General features: G+C 45.0%; 1 protein-coding gene across 1 annotated transcript in view; it reads left to right on the top strand.

The window, feature by feature from the left end:
- Positions 1-18,886, top strand: part of CERS1 (ceramide synthase 1) — a 1,087,666-nt gene that overhangs the window by 666,505 nt on the left and 402,275 nt on the right. The window lies entirely within an intron of this gene.

Genomic DNA, 18,886 nt, shown 5'->3' with positions numbered 1-18,886 from the left:
TATCTCTGCTACCTTTAAACTACAACAAAAAGAAAAAAAAATCTTGCTTTTTTCCCACTTTCAGAAAGTTCAGTTACAGATTTGCTGTTCTGAACTGTTTGGAAGTTTCTAGAAGGCCAGTGCTTGCTTGGGCTAAAGGGAAGTCTCTGTGTTCACCAGTGGGAGTGGTTAACACTGAACAGCCTGCCTGTCCCTGGAGGAGTGGTTACTACCTAGAAGCTGTAGTTTTATTGGCCAATTTGGGTCAATTCTAAACTCCTTGATCTGTCTCTCTTAAAACCCGGCTGCCTCGTGGTTTTGGCGTCTTTTTCAGTCTTGCTAATTGTTGCTGAAGCACCTACCAAGGGGAGAAAACGCCGAGAGAAGAAAAGGAGCCACTTTTGTGATTTTAAGTATTTTCTTCTGATTCTTTGTTAAGTTTTACTGCTTTGCCGCCTACTTTATGGCATTTTCCGGCTTGCTAAAGTTTATATCTGTATTTAAAATCTTTTTTTTCCTCTAAAAACTGCATTTTACCTGATTTTGGCCTAGCACTCAAGTGTGGGGTCATTCATTGCACTGTTGTGATTATTTTGCTGCTTGTGTATCTCTGCTACCTTTAAACTACAACAAAAAGAAAAAAAAGAAAAAATCTTGCTTTTTTTCCACTTTCTGAAAGTTAAGAAAGTTCAGTTACAGATTTGCTGTTCTGAACTGTTTGGATGTTTCTAGAAGGCCAGTGCTTGCTTGGGCTAAAGGGAAGTCTCTGTGTTCACCAGTGGGAGTGGTTAACACTGAACAGCCTGCCTGTCCCTGGAGGAGTGATTACTACCTAGAAGCTGTAGTTTTATTGGCCATTTTGGGTCAATTCTAAACTCCTTGATCTCTCTCTCTCTTAAAACCCTACAACTCTCTTTTTACGCGGTTTTGCGCACTGAGCAGCGTCGGTCAGCGCCGCCTAAACAGATTTAAACTATTCCAGGCTCCACAAAGTCTGCTCTTCACTTTTCCCTTAGAACTGTTCAAACTCTCAAAATAATCACTCTGTTCTCTTTCTAAAGCTCTGCACTTGCTCAGCTCTTATAAGAAAACACTAACTAACTAAAGCACTACACCCTCCTTGACTTCTCATAAGTGTTAGGCTCCTGAATGGTCCTTCCTGATCAAGTGAAAAATCAGTTCCCTTCCCTAATCTGATCAGTAAAAAAACAGTTCCCTTTACTAATCTGGTATGTCCAAGGGTCAGTTTCAAGGTTACTCTCCAGTCCAGCTGGTGAATCTGGGAATTTTGAGGCAATGTTACAATTGCCTTATGTACACAGACCATCCTCTCCTCCTTCCAACAAACTCTAATACATGTGAGAGATGCAGTTACACAGCCAAACTGGAGGCAGAGCTCTCTCAACCCAAGACTGGCACAGTCAGTCAGGAGGAAAAGGTAACCACCCACACCACAAATCCAGTCTCACACAGACCTATTGCATCTGCATACCCAACACATAAACACACAAAAACATACTCGGAGGCTGTAAATAAAAATCTGCCTAAACAGCAAAGACCTCCTAAGCAGATATCCAAGCAACAGCCACCCCTCAACAATCCCCACGAATCACATATCTCACAAAATCAATGTGCCTCACAGTCACAGCCCTTAAAGCCAAACAACACACCAAATACACTTGTTATAGGGGACTCTATTGTCCGGCACACTGATGTCCCGCTCACCAGACAGAACAAGGAGAAGGTCACTGTAAGCTGCCTGTTGGGTGCCAGGATCCGCCACATAACGCAAGCACTCAGGTCACTCCAAAGCAAGTACAAGTATGACTCCGTCATTGTCCATGCTGGTGTGAATGACCTGAGACGTACCTCCCTGGACTACATGAAAAGAGACATAGAGGAGCTCTCTGACCATGTAGCCCAGGCTGGTATGACCCTGATCTTGAGTAGCATCTTGCCCTCACCAAGAATGATGCCACAGTATAAAGACAAAATGATCAGTTTCAACAATTGGCTAAAGTATTGGTGTCATTCAAAGGGGATCCAGTGTCTGTCAGCCTGGGATGACATGCTCGACAAGCCACATTGCTTCGCTAGGGACGGCTTGCACCTGTCACCCTTAGGCTTCGTATACTGGCCAAGGCTCTTGCCACCCCATAGTGCCTTTTTAGGCAAGGCTCAAAGGACAAACCCACCTCCATAGACAACGCAAGGATAAAAAAACTAAAGGTAATGCTACTCAATGCCAGAAGTCTAAACCTCAAGATGCATGCACTCGAGGCTCTCCTCAGTATGGAGAAAATCGATGTCTGTGCAGTAACAGAAACCTGGTTCAAGGCTCCTGAGAGCACCCCAGCACTACCATGTTATAACTCATACCATGCGTTTCGGCCCCAAAACTCGGACCGAAGCACAAAAGGAGGGGGAGTATCTATATTCTTCAAAGATACCTACACCTCCAGGTTAGTGGCACTGCACGAAGCATCGGAAACCATCCATGTGCAACTAACAGTGGGAAAAACTGCCTTTCAGTTTGTAGCCTGCTACAGAACACCCTCCCTATTACAGGAACCCCACTTGGCATTCCTGAGAACACTGGAGAATATGAAGGTCTCTCCAAACACTATGTTACTGGGTGACTTCAACTACCCAAACATTGACTGGGAAAACTACTCAAGCCCAAACACCCTTGCCCAATGGTTCCTTGAATTTATAAACTCTAACGCGATGGAACAACTGGTCACCACTCCCACAAGAGGGAACAACATAATGGACCTGGTCATCACCAACATGGGGACTCTGTTCCACACCAGAAGTAAACCCGTCATTGGTAAGAGCAGACCATAAACAAATTTCCTTGGACATCCATATCCCATCCCCACCCCCAACCAAGGAAATCACTGTAAAGAATTTCTCAAAAGCCAACTTTGCACTTCTCAAGACTGAGGTAGAATCCTTCAAAGCCCCCGGGCCAGAGGATAATACAGCCCAATCCGCAGAATCCTTTACAAATGCATTCTATGAGCACCTGCAGGAATGCATGGATCATGCTATCCCAAATAAAACCAAGACTCACTCCTCTAAAAACAGGAGACCGGTCTGGTGGACCCCGGCCATAAATAAGTTATACAACAGAAGGAGGAAGCTACTACATGACAGAGTAAAATCCCAAAAAGGGAAGGCATCCTCTGATCAGTATTAGCAAGAAACTTCGATCCCTCATAAAATCATCAAAGGCCAGTTTCGAAAGAAAAATTTCCCTAGACACTAAAGATAATCACAAGGCCTTCTTTAGTTATGTCAGGAACATGGGTGGAAACTCCCAGATATGCTCTGAATTGTTGCATAATGGTACAAAATATACCGAACGTACAGACATAGCCAACATCCTGGCAGACAGATTCAGCGCAAACCCCCCCCCCCCCCAACAAAGGAGCAAATGCCTATCCCAACTGAATGTAACCTCCCTGACATCACAGATGCACAGGTGAAAGCTGCCTTCTCCAAAGCAAAAAACACAGCATCTATGGGACCGGACGGTGTCCCAGGCTGTGTCTTACACGATTTCAAGAAGATCTGAACCCTTACATTAAGTCACTGTTCAAACTTAGCCTTACTACAGGATATGTACCCAAAGAATGGCGTACAGCTACAGTGGTCCCACTCCACAAAGGTGGTGCCACAACGGACCCCGGGAACTATCGCCCCATAAGCCTGACTAGTCTGGTCTGTAAAGCTATGGAGCATATTATCATGGAACTCATAAACAAAGACATTGGGAGCCTCCAGACACTGGACCCTACCCAATTTGGCTTTGTTAAGGGCAGATCGTGCCTCTTAAATCTAGCTGATTTCTTTGAAACCATTACCAAAGCCATAGATGAGGGCAAGGTAGTCCACACAGCCTACCTGGATCTCGCAAAAGCCTTCGACACAATACCCCACTCGGGCATCATAAATAAGCTTACCAGCTTAAATATCACAAGATGGGTTGCAAACTGGCTCAGAGATAGAACCCACATGGTCAGAATCGTAGGTGCCATGTCCGAATCCAAACCAATTACAAGTGGCGTCCCACAGGGCTCAGTTCTGGGACCTCTCTTCTTCGGTATATACTTCTCTGAGGTTCAGGCTAACACGGGGGGATTATAGCTGACAAAGTTTGCAGATGACTGCAAACTGGGGGCCATAATCGAATCTCCAGCTGACACAAGCATCCTCCAAAAGGGTCTCACAGAGACGGATGCTTTATGCCAGAGCCACGGCCTCAAGCCAAATGGTAAAAAGTGCATAGTCATCCCCTTTGGGAAAAACAAGGTGCCTACAAATTACCACATAGGTGGTAATCCATTAAGTACGGAAGAAGTAATTAGAGATTTGGGGACCAACGTAGATAGTAATCTCTCCTTTGACAATCACGTTGCCAAAGTGGTTAGAAAGACCTTCTATATAGCTCACCTTATCACGAAAGGGTTTGCATCTAGATCAAGAGAGGTCATTGTGCCCCTCTACTCATCACTTATCAGGCCCATAATTGAATACAATGCCCCTTTTGGGATGTACCTTACCCGACACCTGCAGCAACTGGAGAGACCCCAAAAGTACCTCACCAAGAGGATCATGGGCTACAAACAGATGTCCTATGCAGCTCGACTAAAGAAACTCCAGCTCTACTCAGTTGCTTACCGCCTACTCAGAGGCGATCTATGCCTGACGTACAAAGCCATGTCAAACCCAGAATTAATGGACATGCTCCACCTCAAAAAATCCAAGTCTCTTAGAGCTGCACGCTCCAGAGACCTAAACCTCAGCACAAAAATAAATAGCACATGCTGGAGGGACAGATTCATTTCCCAGAGGCTCCCCTCACTCTGGAATAGAATCCCAATTCATGTTAGACATAGCCCCTCGCTGACCCTCTTCAAGCGAAATCTGGACGCGTGGATGGGAAATCGCAAATTCACCCCTGGGATCTCTTCTGTGTCCCTGCTAGACAGAGGCACAGTAAACTAATCTTAAAAGGGTACCATCTGTGACCTACTTTACAGAGGCACAGTAGGCTAATCTAATAGGGAGGCAGAAGCCAAATAGACTCTGGCCAGGCTTATAAATGCCCTAGGGCAGATAGCCTAGTATCTACCTATGAACCTAAGTCCTATGAGTAAAAGTGAACTGCCCTATTTCTGAAGGGTGCACATTCCTATCACCAGACTGATTATCCTCCTGGTTGTTGATCTGAGCTGTGATTAAGACTGAAATAATTTCCTCTTTAGTCAGGTTAGCATGCACCAGTCCTTTGGTCTTACACACCTTGGCCAACTGTTTTTTTGTCAGCTTGCCATAATCCTCTGCTGACGTATTTGCCTGCTTTCCCTGACCTAACTAACAAAAAATAAATAAAATTGTTGTGATAATGAAACTCTGTATGTTTACCTTGTGGCTGCTGAAAATACACGCACCTTCAGTGACAGCTGCCTACAGGCTACAAAAGTTCAATTAATATTCCACCACTGGCACCAGTGTGCAACATCCCTACTCTGAGCCAGTAATCAAGGAGCCTGAGTACTCAAAATTGATATTGGAGAGGGATGTTCACTTGAAACAAAAACGGATGCACCCACCCAGTATTTCCAGATGGAGTTCTCTGCATCAAGCACAATTTCCTGTAAGAGCACACAGGGAACAGATTCAGTCCAGGGTCTGGATTTCTCTCTCTGTCTCTCTCTCTCCAGGCACCCAATGAGACTCCCCACTGGCACAGCTGTAGAGTTGAGTCCTCAGCTGAGTCAACCCAGCACCTTCTCTTTGAAACCAGTGCTTCATGTCCCAGTTTCAAGCAGCTGACCCACACACTCTTGGAGATTTGATTTTCATACACACACACACCTGGGAAATGCTGGCACAGATTTACTAGTTATCCCCCCTTCTGCCCAGACTATAAGGTTGTTACTGCCACCAGACACTCTAAAGTCAGCTACTCTAAGGCTCTTACAAAGGTACCCAATTATATTGAGAGAAATTAATATTAATACCAATGATAGTGCTTGACCAATGTAGTAAGGCTTTCAGGAATGGCCACAGGGTCACCAAACAGATATAAGTACTCTCAAAGTTTAAAATATTCTCTAAAAGACCAACCACAATCTTCTTCTTCTTTTGGCTTTTCCAGGTTAGGGGTCACCACAGTGGATCACCTGTCCGCTCATGACTGGCAAGGGAGTTTTACAGTGTTGAGTTGCCAGCCCGGCGCCCAACCTTCCACATAAGGCACACACACGCACACACTCACACCTAGGGCCAATTTTGAGTGTCCAATCCACCTACAGCATGTCTTTGGGATGTGGGAGGAAACGGGAGCACCCAGAGGAAACCGACGAGACCACAGGGAGGACATGCAGACTCTGCACAGAAGGCACCCCAGCCGAGGATTGAACCAGAGAATGAAAAGTTTAAATATATTTAATAAAAAAATAATAAAAGAACACTAAAATATTAACTATTTATTTACAATAAACACCAGAGTTTCAATTACAGAAAATATTAAAATGATACAGATGAATAGATTCGCACAGATAAAGAAAAACACTACTTAACTAATCTCACTATATTTTCCTGACTGATCTAAAGAATTTCTATTCCCTGGTTTACTTACTAGAGCAAGGCAAGATGAGGTGGGTGAGCGATCCTTCTTTGTCAGGTTACAAAAACAGACTGCTCTGAGATTTCAGTCTCATCTAGTATTAAAACACAATTTTTGCCCTGGATTACAGAACGACATCACATACATCTGGTCATCTGACTTCTGGTTCCCATACTACACCCTTTCTAGCAACTGACCCATAATCTGGCACATGTGTCAATAATATACACACATAGAGCTTTAAGATCTGTTGCAGCTTCTGGAAGTCATAAAACAATAAAACACTTCCACTCTTCCCACAGGAACTAATAAACCATTCTCTGGCACAGACGTTTCATCTTTGGCTGCAATCAGAACTGTTAGATACAATCTTTATTACCTAACTTAAGTAATTTAATTTCATACTATTTTTCAAAGTTAGTTGGAGATGAGCTTAACCTCTTCTCTTCCAGTATCCTCTGTTACAATGTATTTAATTTCTACACTTACAACAGTACAGTCTGATATACATATGTATTTCTTTTCTGGTCAGCAGGGCACATTGTTGATACATTTTTTTTAACACAAGCAGCTTTACAAATACATTTTCCAACACAAGCATCTGTACAAATCAGTTTGATATACAAATGACATATAATTCTTTACAAAACTCCAGCTAACCTTGCTGGCATATGTTACAAATCCATTGCCCTACTCCTCCTAGCATAGCTGGCAATACCTCATTGTCACAAAAGCCATGGACAGAATCATCATGGACGTTATCAACAACGATATAGGAGACCTTCAAACTCTTGACCCGACCCAGTTTGGCATCATTAAGGGCAGAATATGCCTGTTAAACCTGGTGGACGTCTTTGAGAATGTCACCAAAGCCTGGATGAAGGCAGAACAGTACATGTTACCTATCTAGACTTAGCCAAGGCCTTTGACACAATCCCCCACTTGGGTATCATTGAAAAACTCCCCCTGATCTGGATTAACCCATATGTCATTAGATGGGTAGCAAACTTGGTCACAGACAGAACACATGCAGTCAAAGTTGGGGATTCCGCCTCTACCAGCAGACCTGTTACCAGTGGGTTCCACAAGTATCTGTGCTAGGCCTCCTACCTTTTTGAATCTTTCTCAGAAATCCAGGCAAAAATAGATGGCCTGTGGCTTACAAAGTTCACAGGTTACTGCAAACTGGGTGCAATCATTGAATCCCCCATTGATGTCAACATACTACAAAATGGGCTTACACTGATAAATGATTGGTGCCAAAGTCATGGACTTAAACCTAACGCAAAAAATGCATTGTCATCCCTTTTGGCAAAGGAGACGTCCCTGCAAATTACAATATTAATAATACCCCGCCTAAGCTCAAACCCAGTGATGAGATATGTGGGAATGCAGGTTGATAGCAACCTTACCTTTGATCATCATGAGTCCACAGTGGTAAGGAAGCCCTTCTGCGTTGTGTATTTCATAAGTAAGTTCATAGCATCCAAAGCTAAGGAGGTTATAACTCCCATATACTTGTCCCTCATCAGACCAGTAATTGAGTACAATGCTCCCTTCTGTATGTACTTCACCAAACACCTGCAGCAGCTGGAGAGATCTCCAAGGTTTCTCACTACAAAAATTCAGGAACTTGAGCACATGACCTACATAGACAGACTGAAGGCCCTGTCACTGTACTCTGTATCTTATAGATTGTTTAGAGGCGACTTGTGTCTGGCCTGCAGAGCAGTCTTGGACCCTGCCTTAATGGAAATGCTGCACATCTGCAGATCAAATGGTACAAGACTCGCTTGCTCTATTGAGCTTAACCTAGCCTGTGACATTAACAGGATATGCTGGAGAGACAGATATGTCTCCCTGAGGTTGCCACTCCTCTGGAACAAACTCCCGATTCACATTAAACATAGCTCCTCAGTGACCCTATTTAAGCATAACTTGGACAGTTGGATGGAAAACTATAAATTTACCCTGTGGGTTTCAACTATGTCCCTCTTGGGTATGGGCAGCCGGTGCTAATCTTAGATTTGTTTTGCAAATATAAACTATACATCTTGATCTATAAGGGAACAAGGGTATATCATGGCTAGGCCTGTAAAGGCCTTAGGGCCAATAGCCTAGTAACCTCTTATGATCCTGTGAGTCTTGGCCCACCTAAGCCAGTGGCTATCCATTGAATACAGAAAGCTCTCTCCATTGCTTTCAAACAGCATCCCAGCCTCTTACCCCTAAGATTTACAGGATAAGAGATGCCTCTCTATAAGAACTAGAATCCCTCAGCATTATTCCCAGTTCCATTTTCCTAGGTGATCTAAACCTACCAGATGTAGACTAGCAGACCTGTACCACCACTAGAACTGAAGCACAGAGATTCCTGGTTGTTGTCAGTACAAACGCCCTAGAAAAAATTAGTACCCACTAGGGGGAATCTTGTCCTTACTAATTTGGGGGTATCTTACACTATCCCTTGCATATCTGTATGTCACTTGTTAGGGTTGACCATAAAGCCATCTCCTTTGAAATAAAATTTAAACCAGAGGTACTTTCCTGCAGGGTACCTTTTCTAAGACAAACTACCTACTCTTAAGTGATGCATTCAAGTTTCAAATCCCCACCAAATCAGGTTAACTCAATTGAATATGTGGAAATGTACACCACCACCACCCTATACCAGCATGTAAACAGCTGAATAGCGGGCAGTTATACCTTGTAGGAATATGCACAGGCCAAATCCTAGAAACAAACCCACATGGTAGAACCATACTATCACTAAGCTTTACAGTAAAAGAAACAGAATTTTGACCAAAAGTACAAAGTGCAGTTCTCAGAATAGTAAGGCCCTCATCCCTGAAATAAATAACTAAGGAGCATAATAAAATCCACCAAAGCCAAGTTTGGGGCTAAAGACGCCTAACCAAGCCAAAGACGATCCCAAGACATGTTTTAGTTAAGTCCGTAATCTCAAAAGCACAGCGCAGCAATGCACTGAGCCGATTATGATCAGTGTTACCCACACTGAAGCTGAAGATATAGCAAACCTACTGGCCATTAAATTCACTTCTGACTTTATCCCTTTCTCTCCCCCTGCCATTTGTCCCTCAAGATGCACCTGAAAATGGCTCACCCTGACTATCACACTAGACCAGATCCTAGAAGCGGTATCAGAAGCTAAAAATACTGCATCAGTGGGTCCTAAAATATACCTGGATGTTTAATTTAGCCCCCTCCCCCCAACAACACTGTTTAACCTCAGCCTCCATAGAAGTTTTGTACCAAGCAAATGAAGAACAGCTTCAGTCATTCCCCCTCCAAAAGGGAAGACTTCCACAGACCCAGGAAATTACAGACCCATAAGTCTAAGTAGCCTCATATGCAAAGCCATGGAAAGACTTGTCATGGAACTAATCAGAAAGGACGTAGGTAATCTCCAAACACTGGTCCATCACAGTTTGGATTTGTCAAGGGCAGTTCATGTTTACTCAACCTGGTGGACTTTTTGAAAAGGTTACCAAAGCAATGGATTAAGGTAAAACAGTACATGCTGCAAACCTCTATCTGGCAAAAGCTTTTGACGCCATCCTCCACTCAGGCATAGCAGAAAAGCTAAATAAACTGGGACTAATCCCTTATGTCATTTGCTGGATTGCCTACTGGTCACATTGCAGGAAATCAAAATGGGGGAAGTTACCTCTACAAAGAGACTAGTCACCAGTGGAGTCCCCCAGGGTTCTGAGTTGAGACCTCTCCTGTTTGGCATCTACTTCTGTAAAGTAAAATCCAATACCAAAAGGCTCTGGTTGTGTAAGTTTGCAGATGACTGTAAACTAGCAGTCATCGAATCCCAAATAACCTGGCCATCTTGCAATAAAGTTTGTCCCAAATAAATAGCTGGTGCTAGAATCATGGACTGAAAGTGAATGCCAAAAAATGCATTTTTGTATCCTGTGGGAAAGTCATCTACCCAGGGGGGACTACCACACTCACAATATGCCCCTAAGAGGTGACCCAGTTTTTCAGGATTTGGAACTTGCATGAGCAGTGAACTAAATTATGACCAACATGTTCTTTGTTGTAAGAAAGCCCATCTATACTGCACAACTTATAAATAAAGGGATTCTGTCTAGATATAGGGATGTCACTGTCTCCCCTTTACTCAACTCTTTTCATTAGGCCACTCATGGAGTATAATGCCCCCTTTGGCATGTAGCTGCCCAGACACATGCAACAACTGGAATGCCCACAGAGATACTTTACAAAAAGGATGTATACTAAAAGGATACAAGGCTTAAATAATATGTTCTACATGGACTGACTCAAAGCCCTGTCACTATACTCTATCCTACAGACTTAAGAAGTGACCTGTGTCTGGCATACAAGGCATCTGCCATCTCAGTACTGTGCTCAGTCTAGGGATCTAAACATCTTCTCAGGATCAACAGACTTGTTTGTTCCAGAGCAGCAGTATACTTAGTAAGATGTACCTGTCCCTCCAGGCACCCAGTTCAGTTAAAACAAAACTCATTCCTGTCCATATACAAACGCAACTTGTATCTATAGATGGGAAACAGAAATTTTACCCAAAACTACCCCCTGTACTACTAATGGTTTATCCCATTCATGTGTCCCCTCAAATTATCTATTGTATGATCCCAGTTGTTCTCACTAGGGGCAGTATGTAATCATTGACCATGGGATGGATAAAGCTAATTTAACACCAATGGGGTAGGTTAATTCATGCACCAAAAGGGAAATTGGCTAGACTTAAAATGGCCTGAAAGGACAGCTAGCTTAACTTGTAAGATACCTGACAGATGTTCCTAGGGTTCAGGATCCTCACAAGTTCTATTTACAAGCATCATTGCAGAATCAGATAGTGTCCCTGGAAACTTCTAAGGCAAATATTCTGGTTCTGGGGTGAAATGTTCTTCTCCATGAAAGGGAGGGCTTGACAAGTTTGGACAAAGTATGCACTTCAGCAGCCCTGTCCTTCAAAGACCTGAATATTTGAACCCATATTCTAAAGTATAAGGAAAAACTACAGGATGGTTATGGGGGGGGGGATAAACCCCTGAAGGCAACTGTGATCCAGGAATTGAATTTCCAGACATGAAGGTATAGGGTGTATCTACACCTTTTAGAGTTGGGCAAGCATGTTATAACAATTTGGTCATGATGCTGTAGATGCAGCTTCCAGGACTACTCCAACAGGGTCAGTTATGAGGAGGAACATTTGACTGAGAACCCAGTCCAAACTCCTTAATTTCTTCTTTGATAATGAGTTGCTGTTTGGATCCCTGTCTTATATTGTGTTAAAAACATTGGAGGACAGAGGAAAGACTATGGAGTCTAACACATTTTATTCCCCCTATTCCTAAGGGCAACACAAACTACCCTTTTAAGCAAGGGTTTTCTTAACACTAGATGCAGGAAAGAAGCAAGGCCACACACACACACACACACACACACACACACACACAGACACAGACACAGACACAGACACAGACACAGACACAGACACAGACACAGACACAGACACACACACACACACACACACACACACACACATCTGCGGCTCTCATGACTCAGCCTCCAGGAGAGAGCAGCTGTGGCAATACCAACATTCTGTTTTCCACCCCCCCCCCAACAACCCTGGCCCTTTGCCCCTCTCATTCATTGTTTCTAGGAAGGGGGCATTGGGACTCGTCCTGACAGAACTGGTTAAGCATAATTTCAGACCAGTGGGCCTTGTATATTGTCTCAAGGGGTATAAACTACAGTCTGCACCTCAAATCTATACCAAAAGGATGTTGAGCTGTACCACAGGACCCCTAGTCCCTTTCCTTTCAGCAGTAATGCTTCTACAAAGAAGCGTAGAACCTCTTCCCTTTGGACAAGTTACACCTATGTGGAGAAAGAAACTTCCTTTTTGGAAAGTGTATGTAATTTTGTGTGATTGGTGTTAAGTTAAAAGGATTTGGGGGTTTAAAAATGTTTTTAGTTGTTGTTTCTTGAATGCTTTTATTGAAGCAAAAAGTCAACCTCGGTTCAGAGATGCGAAGCTGCAGGATCAGCCTGCCGTGTATGTGTGTATATATATATATATATATATATATATATATATATATATATCTGAAGTAGTTTACTTCATTTGATTTTCAACCTGTGGGTATAGGATCCGAGCCCGCAACTTCACATGCATTTGCTCCGAGCTCCAAGCTCCTCCCCTACCCATAATACACCATCACTACCTTCTAACCCCCAGATCTTGTTTGCCGTGGCTTCGCAACGCAGTGTGATCGTTGAGCTCAAGGTTGTGAGTAGAGTTTTGAAGTGTTTTATTCCCCTGTTTCTTAGTTTTCGGTGTGTTTGTTGGTAGTGTAGGTCTCCTCCCCCTCGCTGTTGCGTCAAGTGTAGATAGTTTTTATAGAGTTTTAGGTAGTTCTGTAGTAGTTAGACCTCTCCCCTCCCTCCTCAGCCTTCTGTGTATTTGTGGTTTTGAGTGTGTGGTGGGTGGAGAGTGTCTGTTCTGTAAAAATTCCTTTTTTTTTTGGGATTGGTTATGGCTGATCTACCAAAACAAGTGTTCAAAAGATGCACTGAGTGTGCCACAAACTGTCGCCTGCCGACAGCCACACTCTGTGTTCTTTGTTTGGGTGCTGCCCACCTTTCAACGGACTGCAGTATTTGCGCGGGTTTTAACCCATGAGCCCTTAAAAGACCGTAGGGCTAAACTTATGATGAAGGGACTTCTCCCTTCTACAGAGGCGCCTGCCTCCAGTTCTGCTTCGGCTCTCCTTCGACTCCCGCCCATGCTTCTCCTCCCTCCCAGGCTGGGACTCATCCTCCTGCCTCTAAGCCTGTAGAAGGAGAGCGTAGAAAGGGCAGAGAGAAGGAGAGAGAGCATAGGAGTGAGAAAAGGAAGAGGTTCCTGGACCTTTTGGCTCCGACTAGGCCTCCACCCAAACCTCAGACTAGGCACCGACCTGACTCCCCTTGGCTTTGATCTCCTAGGTTTTCTCCAGAGCAGGAGGAGCCCAGGCCATCTTCTGACCCACCAGGTCGGAGTCCGTAGCTTCGTCGTGGTCTACTTGCAGTCTTTCAGAAGCTGACATGGATAAAATGATGAGAAGATATATTCGCTCACAAATTCAGATGGGAGTCTTGCCAGCCCCCTCTCCCTCTGGAGGGGGAAGCTTGCTTCCCTTCTTTACACCTATATCTCCTTCTCCGATCTGACCCCTGGTTTTGGAGTACATGGATCCAAGAGGTTCCCTTGTTAGGGGGTCGGTGCCGACGGTACCCATTTCCTCTATGCCGGCAGCTGCTTGGAGCATGTCTGATTCAACTAATTTGGATCTGAGTGGCTCTTGGAGCCGTAGCCTGGGTGTCGGATCCGAGGGGGTGGAGTTTTTTCCGTCAGCTCCGACCTTGGGTTACAGCCACCTCCTCGGTGCTCCATCTACTTCAGGCCCGTCCCCGATTCCCGCGTCGGATCTGGGGAGAGTGGCTCTCTTACTAGTGTCCCAGGAAGCTCGCTCTCCTTCAGCTTTCGATGTTGTGGAAAGGGTTCTCTCCAATGGGTAGAGGCCCCTGACTATATCTTCGGACTGTGCCCGACTCCCTCTGCTTTGTGTGTGAAACCTGTCATTTTACTACAGGGATAGCCCGTGCTCGAGGAGCCCCAGGCGGTTTCTCTTGAGGAACAACAAGTAGTTTGCCAGCCCGTCCGGAAAGTCCCACCGGAGAGGTTCTTCGCAAGCATATGTGCAAGAGGGGGCACTTAGCCTCCTCTCCGGAGTCCCTCACTGAGGACACTGACTTGGATGATGGGGAAGGTTTCCCCGATCACCTCCCGAGGATGTCTCCTTCGAAGACATCATGGAAATTTTGCGCCAGCGGGGATGTTTGTCCGCCCCGAAACTTTCCTTGGATGAATCGGTGTTCCTGGAGGCTTTCCGCACAGGCCCGACTACTTCCTGGGTGTCCCCACCCCATGGATCCATTAGTGGACTTGGTCACCTCGCGGGCTTGGAAGGAACCGGACACTGTGGAACAAATCTCTAAGCGCCCAACAAAATATTAACCCTCCTGTGGACAGACCAGCTTCTAATAAAGGGTCCTCAGTAGACGCTATGTTGGTAGTAGCTGCCACCAAGAGGGAACTAGCCCAGGAGAGTTCCTCTGTCCACCTTCCTGACCATGAGTCTAGGACGATGGATTGTCTAGGGAAGTGGGTTTATGCATCAGCAACTTTTTCTATCAGGGCGCTGAACTATCTGACCCATGTTACTGGACTACAGCACGACCTGTTTAAGGAACTGGCTGAGTTGCCCCCAAAGTCCATGTCGCAGGAGGACAGGGTTACATTCTCCGTGAGGATAGCTACCATGACAGCAGTTTCCAATATGTCTATGTGACTCCTCTCACATGCGACTGAGGCGTCACGCCTGGCTCAGATTGTGTCAGCTCATGGAACCCTTCAAGGCATCTTTTGTGAATGCCCTGTATGATGGCTCTTCCCTCTTCGGTAAGACCATCCGTGACAACTTGGTCCAGAGTGAGAAAGACGGGAAGACACTGTTTGCAGTTGGAATCTGCTTCTTGAACCCTCAAAGATCCTTTTCCAGGAATCAGCAAGGGCAAAAGAAGATGTGGTTCTGAAAGTCTCAGTGTTCCCAGGACACTCAGGGCCCTTATTCCCCTAGAGTCAGAGGGGGACATGACAGACACCGGCCTAGAGGCAGAGGGGGTCAGAGGAATTTTGGATCTTGAGAACCGTTATTTGACAGGCCCGTGCAGCAACCCTGAGTGGTTGCCTGACTGCTCTGCTCTGGAGGCAGTCGGAGGTCGCCTGTCATTGCACCTGATGTCATGGGACTCCATTTCATCAGACCATTGGGTGCTTCAGATAATTTCCAGAGGCTATTCAATCCCATTTGTGGTTTTCCCTACACCTTCCAAACACCTCCCAGATGTACCACCCGTGCAAAGGGAGGCAGCAGCACTAGAGGTTTTCAAGCTGCTGAGCCATCGAACCCGTCCCCCCAGATCAGTCTGGATCGGGCATCTACTCCAGGTTCTTTTTGGTGCCAAAAAAGACAGGGGACTTGAGGCCCATTCTGGACCGGTCTACTCTGAACCTGTCAGTCGCCAAAGAGAAGTTCTGGATGGTCACCTTGCAGTCCATCCTGCCGTACCTGCAAGAGAGCGACTGGATGTGCTCGTTCGACCTCCAGGATGCCTACTATCACATAAAGATGCACAGAAGCTCCAGGAGGTTTCTTCACTTCTGGCTAGGAGCCAATCATTATCAGTTTCGAGCCCTACCTTTTGGTCTCAGCACAGCCCCTAGGGTGTTCACCAAAGTGATGGCAGTAGTAGCAGCTCACCTGAGGCTTCAGGGGATTCAACTGTACCTTTAACTGGACGATTTGCTCCTTACTGCTCCCACCAAGCATCTACATTGTCAGACCAGTGACTATTTCATACATCTTGCTCACTATCTAGGGATTACAATCAACACAGCCAAATCTCTTTTGAATCCTGTCCAGGTGATAGAATACATACATAGGATCAGGAATAGACACGTTACAGACAAAAGTTTTTGTGACCTCGAAGAGAGTTCAGAATTTAAGGATGCATGTTGCTTTCATTTGCCGATCTCATCTTCCCTCAGCAGAGTCAGTTTTAACGGCCCTAGGTTCTATGGCAGTGATGATAACAGTTTTACCATGTACTCACCTACATATGCAAGTACTTTAGTGGACTCTAGCAGTGCAATGGTGTTTGTTGGATCTTCCATTGTCGTACCTACATGTAAGCAAAGTTTGCAGGTCGTCCCTTCTATGGTGGGGATGCAGTCTTCGGAAATCTTGGAAGGATGACCTTTTGTTCCAGCCCCTACTCAAGCCACAGTGACCACAGATGCCTCCCAGCTAGGGTGGGTGGGCATTGTTTGGGAAGGACAGTCCAAGGCACATGGTCCCCAATTGAGACCACTTTGCATATAAACGTTCTGGAGATGAGGGCGGTCCTTTTAGCTTTGCAGGCCGTTCATGCCTTTCTTCCTCTGGTAACCATTGCAATTCAGTCAGACAATATGTTGGTGGTCTGGTATATCAACAAACAGGGAGGAACCAGATCTTACCCCCTTTGTCATGAGGCCATGAGAGTTTGGGAATGGGCGATCTCCACTGCTCGTTTTCTGGTAGTGATGCATATTCCTGGGTGGTCCAACATTCTGGTGGACAAACTAAGCTGGACTATTCTGATGCCTTACAAGTGGTCTCCGAATCCTTCAGTAGCGGAGCAGATCTTTCTAGAGTGGGGTCGGCCTTGCTGCGATCTCTTCGCATCTCCTTCCAATGTGAAGTGCAGCGAGTTCTTTGCTCTGAGCCCCCCCGAGGGGGGAGTCCCCCAGAGATGCTCTAGTCCATGTTTGGCCTCCTGGTCTTCTTTATGCTTATCCCCTTGTAACCCCTTATTCCAAAGTTCCTACAGAAGGCTCGTCGACTGGGGAGCAAAGTGATCCTCATTGCCCTGTTTTTGCCTTGCCAGGTATGGTTTCCATTTCTTTGGTCTCATCTTCTAGCTCCTCCTTGGATCTTGGATCCCATTCTGGATCTCATTTCTCACCCCTCAAGGGTCCCCTCAACCGAATCTGGACAATCTGAAGCTCACAGCGTGACTGCTGCAGTTCCCTTAATTGCTAGGACTTCCGGGTTTTCTTCGGTCATGTCTATTCTGGTGGCAGCTCATAAGTCGACCACCAGGAAGATTTATCACAGAAAATTGAAGCGTTTTTCTTTCTGGGCTTCTCAAAGGAGTCTAGATCCTTTCACGGCTGCCATTCCAGCTATCCTTGACTTTTTGGCAAATAGTTTTCAACAGGGGGCTAGCTTGTCTACGGTCAAGGTTCAGCTAGCCGCCATTTCTCATTTTCATGTTGGTGAGAGTTTTGCTTCTTTGGCCTCTTCCAGATTGTGCAAAGCCTTTATCAAAGGTACCTTCCTCTTACGTCCAACGGTCAAAGATCCTATCCCCCTGTGGGACCTTACTATGGTACTACAAGCATTGGTTGCCTCTCCCTTTGAACCTGCAGCAACCATAGATCTTAAGTTCTGTCTTGGAAGACTGCCTTCCTAGTGGCTATCACCTCGGCTAGGAGGGTCTCAGAACTTCAAGCATTGTCTGTCAAGGTTCTATACATGGTTTTCCATAAGGACAGGGTTTCTCTTCGCACCAATCCCACCTTTTTCCCAAAAGTGGCATCTGAGGTCAATATCAATCAAACTATCAGTGTACCTGTTTTCTTTCCAAATTTTGCAAACAAAGTTGAATACAAGTTGCATTTGTTGGATGTTCACAGACAGGTACGGTTCTATTTGTACAGGACCAAAACTTTTTGTAAATCTGACCAGTTGTTTGTGTCCTTTTCTAAACCATTTTTGGGTAAACCTGTTTGTAAGGTGACCATTGCCAGGGGGATTTTTCTATGTATCCTTCAGATCTAGAAGGATAAAGATCTGGTTCCTCCGGGTCAGATTGGAGTTCACTCGACAAGTTCCATGGCTACTTCTGCAGCCTTGTGGTCTAGAGTATCCTTAGACGACATTTGTTCTGCGTCTACTTGGTCTTCATCTCATACGTTTATTTCTCACTATAAATTGGATTTGATTTCTTGAAGGAGCGCATCCTTTGGTTCTGCGGTGCTCCAGAATATCCTTCCATGAGGGCCACCCCACTGTTTAGTAGCTGGGGACTCAGTCCCACAGGTTGAAGATCAAATGAAGTAAACTACTTCAGATAAAGAAGTTATGTATTCACCATAACGTTCCATCTGAGTAGTTCTACTTCATTTGTCTTCAGACGTCCCTTCTGCCTTCCCCTGGCCTTACCATATGGACAGCGTTCATAGCTGGCACTTTGTGTGCATAAGGTGTTTGGATCTGGTTGTGTAGTGTAGGGTGCAGCAAACTCGATCTGAGGGTTGGAAGGTAGTGTATTATGGGTAGGGGGAGGAGCTTGGAGGTCGGAGTAGATGCTTGTGATGTTGCCGGCTCGGATCTGATACCCACAGGTTGAAGACAAATTAAGTAGAACTACTCAGATGGAACATTATGGTGAGTACATGACTTCTTTATATATGTGTATATATATATATATATATATATGTGTGTATGTGTCTATATATATATATATATATATATATATATATATATATATCTATGTGTGTATGTGTCTATATATATATATATATATATATAT

This window comes from Protopterus annectens, chromosome 13.part0, assembly GCF_019279795.1.
Source record: "Protopterus annectens isolate FY-2018-M chromosome 13.part0, PAN1.0, whole genome shotgun sequence".
Taxonomy (NCBI): Eukaryota; Metazoa; Chordata; order Ceratodontiformes; family Protopteridae; genus Protopterus; species Protopterus annectens.
Note: the sequence above shows the minus strand (reverse complement) of the source record. Positions and strands in the feature narration are given on the sequence as shown.